This window comes from Sitodiplosis mosellana, unplaced genomic scaffold (assembly GCF_009176505.1).
Source record: "Sitodiplosis mosellana isolate CC-2019 unplaced genomic scaffold, AAFC_SMos_1.0 Smas_scaffold_570, whole genome shotgun sequence".
Lineage (NCBI taxonomy): Eukaryota > Metazoa > Arthropoda > Insecta > Diptera > Cecidomyiidae > Sitodiplosis > Sitodiplosis mosellana.
The window spans coordinates 1-4860 of NW_022595812.1; the positions used below are offsets into that span (position 1 = coordinate 1).

General features: G+C 36.0%; 1 long non-coding RNA gene across 1 annotated transcript; it reads left to right on the top strand.

Annotated features, from left to right (window-relative positions):
• The first annotated feature begins 1381 nt into the window (after positions 1-1381).
• On the top strand, positions 1382-2585 carry LOC129570891 (uncharacterized). The gene is made up of 3 exons (XR_008688180.1): positions 1382-1584; positions 1657-1907; positions 2016-2585. It is a non-coding gene; the product is annotated as an uncharacterized LOC129570891 (long non-coding RNA).
• Positions 2586-4860: the final 2275 nt, after the last annotated feature.

The following is a 4860-nucleotide window of genomic DNA, read 5'->3' on the forward strand; positions in this document are numbered from 1 at the left end:
GACGGATAGTCGACGTACACCTATTTTACCGCAAATTTCTCGTCGGGAGAAAGTAATACATTTCTTCAAAGAGTGGAAAAATTGTCACCATCAAGTTTAAAACACGGCATGTATTAAAAAAATTCACTTTCAATTGAAAATGTGGGAATTAATGTCAACAAAGAGACAAAAGAATGATTTGTCATTTATTATTTTGTATTAGTGTTTTTTTTTCAGATAATATTCGGCTTTTTTTAAAACAAAGTTACAACACATGAAATTGGTCGTGCCGTGTTTTAAACTTGATGATGACAATTTTTTTAGATGAATATTCAAATCTTGGAAGATTTGCCGAAATGACTTCGGGTAGGGCGATTTCAATTGTAGATTTTATGTAGTTTAATGTAGTGTTTTTACTTTTTTTATGTAGGAACAATTTTTTGAGTAATCGGCTATCGAAAAACCGCTCCAAAATGGGGATACTCAAATCTTGGTCAAATAACGCATTTTCTATGAATCAAATGTTTTTTCGAATGGTTTCAAAAAATTGTAGATAAATTGTAGAATTCAAATCAGTCGTCCGATTCTTGATGTTTTTAACAACTTATTTGAAAACAGCAGTGTTTTTGTTTGTAGGAAGAAAAAATGCTCCAAAACTGGCTCATACTGTTTTATTAATTGTAGTAACCCAGAATTATTTGTAGTGACCTAAAAATAATTGTAGAAGCACTATGGTTATTGTAGTGGTCAGAATATAATTATATTCTCATATGTGAATATAATTATAATTGGAGTGACTCAAAAAAAATTCAGTGCATTTTTTTCACTCTTATGTTTTAGGCATTTTGGGGTGGCGGTCATAACGCCCCGGACGGACAGCATGCTTCTGTGGAGTATGCTGTCCGTCCGGGGCGTTATGGCCGCTATTCACATTTTGCATGCAAAAAGTCGAAATAACTGTGATTTTCTTTTCTAAATTGTGTTTATGAATGAAATAGTGATTTTGTATGAAATTGGATAAACAATAAATAAAATCTTCATCAGAACCGTGCGAGAAGTTATAAGTATCACCAACCAGATGGCGACGTCGAAAACATTCAATTTAGTACATCTTTCAAAAAGCACGAAAAGGTTTGAGGTTCTTTTAAAAAAAATCGTAGGTTTTGTTTCGCTAGAACAGTGTTCTAAAATGTATTCTTTTCAATAACTTCATACTTCCATTCTGATTAAACAGCAAAGTTTTATAGCGAAAACAAACCTACGATTTTTTAAAAATTTGGCTAAATATAAGTAGAAAAGGTATTTCAAGAAATATGTTTTCTATTTTTTTTAAAACTATTTTTCATTTGGTTTTAGTTAACTTTATTTTTTTATTTTTCAATCAGAAGCCTACGTCATCCGCAACGTAAAGTGGCACAAGCTTGTACCATTTTTCGCATACACACGCGTATGAACGCGACGATTAGATGCGGAAAATGGGACATTCTTGTGCCACTTTGCGTTACGACTGACTGTAGTTGACCGGGCAACCGCTTTGACGTGGCGCTGTCAACAATGTTGCCCCATTTATTCACACTTTGGGGATGACTGAGATTATGCTGATTGGTCTGTAATCGGAAATTGATTGGTAGCTTGTTACTTTATTAAGAGGTTTAATTATGACTTTATTCCAATCAGCTGGATATACACTATGTGAAATACAAAAATTTAAAATGTAAACAATATGCTGTACTATACAAGGACTTCAGTAAAGCATTCGACAGAGTTTACTACAAAAGATTGATTCTGAAACTCAGATCGTTCAACCTGCCACCTGCCAGACAATCTTCTTGCTTACATCGAGTCATACCTGTCAAACAGAACGCAATTCGTTAAGTATGGGAGCAGCGAGTCTAACGAATTCAACGTGTCATCTGGCGCACCACAAGGTAGTCCTATTCTTTTGGGTTGGGATGGGTTGGGTTTGGTTTCTTATTGTTTAGTAATTTATTTTTATCTCGGACCCACACTGTTCCTATTGTTCATCAACGACATAGTAGATGGAATGGACGACGTGTTCATTTCCTTCTTCGCTAATGATGTGAAGATCGCCAAAGTCATCCACTCGAGCACGGATGCGGAAGTGCTACAGCGGGCCATCGACACACTGAAGGTTTGGTGCGACGTAAACAATTTGAACTTGAACCTTGACAAATGTGCCGTCAAACCGACGTGCAAACGCTCAAAACATTGTACTATGCATTGGTTCAGTCTCACCTCGAGTACTGCAACGTTGTATGGCTACCGACTTATGCCGTACACATCGACAAAATTGGGAGTCAATCGTTGGCCAACGGATACAGTACCATTGACTACAACAAGCGACTTGAGGCGTTGAACATGACATCGTTGGAGCGTAGGAGAGTGAATCAGGTTTCGGAAGAAGAGCTGTCAATTTCTCCCATTTACGATACTAGCGCCACTGAGGTATATAGCAAATCAATGTAAAGTGGGGTTTTTTTCTAACTAAAATACGCGGCATTTTTGAAATTTCGTACTATTTCCGCACCTTGGAGTGAATACATCAATTGTATTCATGTACGACATCGTGAATGGGATCACAAACTGTCCCAATGTACGCAACGATATCGCAATTGAAGAGTAATCATATGACAAACAAACCAGAGCTCAAGTGCCTCGAATGTGCAAATTTGCAAACAAAGTGGCTGATCAATTCATTAACTCAATCATCCGTACAAACTTCATCTCGTCGGTACGCAGCGAAAAAAGCTAAAAAGAACGAGGAGAACGGTTGCATTCTTGACAACTTTGACATTTTGATGTACACACACATATAAAAACGTATGGCGGATTGGAAAACGTCAGCAATGAACTAAACTATTACTTGGTGTAGCAAGTTCATTGAATGTGTGAACGGGTGGCAATATTCGATGACTTTTAAATCATATGAAAAACCACACAAGTGTTGACAGTGCAAACTCACGATTTTTTCGAAATATTTCTTTGAAAAACAAATCGTGGATGAAGCCTAGGCTTTGCAGAGCCCGAATATCAACAATAAAAGAAAATAAATGAATATAATTCCCAAACAAATAATGTATTTAAAATTTATGGCGTTTCCAATCTCACCACTGTTCACCACAATCAGTCAAAGCATTAATGTGAATGACGCATGACAAAGTGACTTTGACTGTCATTTGAACGGTTCACGTTCAAAAATATTGTAATATTCTTGTTCATGTTCGTTCGCGTTCAGTTCAAATTGTTCAAAATGAGAAAAATGATGTTTATGTTCGTTCGAGTTCATGTTCGCTGAACTCTACGATGTTCACGTTCGGTTCAGTTCGTTCAAAATTTGTTCATAAACAGTGATGCTGCAAAGTACTTGGAAAAAATGCGCTAATATTTTGTCTCTTTCCTTCACTTACTTTATCATTCATACTGTTTGAATTGCGACATGCGTTCGTGAATGAACATCACAAGCACGGTGAACTCTTCTTAATCAATTGAATCGAATTCAAACAGTCGCCGTGTTGAGTTTTCGTATACAGTCAGAGTACAGAGTTTTATTCAAGTCGTCTTTTTCGCATTCGTATTTTGTCCACTCCAGATATGCATCAAATACATCGACTTTTGCGAACATCGGATTCAGCTTAAAATTAGCCTCAGAGTTTCATTGTCATAGTGCTTCAGTGCATTGCTATTAATATAGCATAGATTTTCCTTTGGCCTTTGATAACATGCCCCATGCATCGACATTCATATACATCGTATTTGTCGACCAAACGAACAAAAATTTCAATATTTTCCATGGTCAAAGTCCATTCGCTCTGATAAAAATTAACCGTAGTAAATTATTGAATACATCCTCAATTCTAACTTCGTTTCCCTCTTCCGAATTGGAACTCGAAATGAACGTTGGCTAATTGTTCGTTGAGATACATAATGCTGTATCAAGTTCCATTAGTATTGGTCCGAATGTAGCAGAAAAAACAGTATTTAATCTTAAATATACATTAGAATTGTAGAATATTAAAACATCAAATACTATTTCAAAATTTCAAAGCGATTGTTATATGCGGTACTCAAAAAAATGAGGTGTTGAATTGGGACGTTGTCAAGTAGATTGGATACAGTATGCAAAAGGAGCGCGAATCGACAGAGTTCAATGTTTTTGTTTTTTTGCTATGGTGAGCGAAACATAATTGACACAACGAAACAGAAAGCGAGAGATGTGCACGATATTTACAATAGCATCGAATGAACGATACATAAAAAGAACCCGTTAAATGTGTGTGCGTGGCATTCACAAAATTTGTTACGTTTCATGGGTGCGTTATGAACAAAAAATACGGGCGGCGTGACAAGCGGCACTCAATGTGCAATATGATGCTGGCATACAAAGCCAATATTCTGTCAACATATCTGCTTATATTATTATGTTGTGTGTATTGGTGTGAATTTTTGCGGATCAAAAATGGTCCGCATTACAAATTTAATGTAGACAACAGAAAAACATTTATGAAAATAATCGTATTGACACTATCCAAGTGTTTATATTGAGGGCGTATTTCCAATTTTTCTGGATACTTTCCAAACACAGCATCAAAAGTAACACTCCCTCAGTCTATTTATAATTCGCGCGCAAATTTCGACTGATAAAATGTCAAATGAGAATTTGAGCAAATTTACTGTCAAACTGTTCCACATAAAATCACAATCATAGCTAATTATGCGTTCTCTAATTCACATTGGAAACGAAACGCATCGTGACAGGTTCAAGCGACAAATATAAACGATCTGTACTTTATAGCCGAAACATTTTTCAACGGAAAATTAATTACATTTCCAAATTTCGTAATAGTATCTCGCAATGGATTT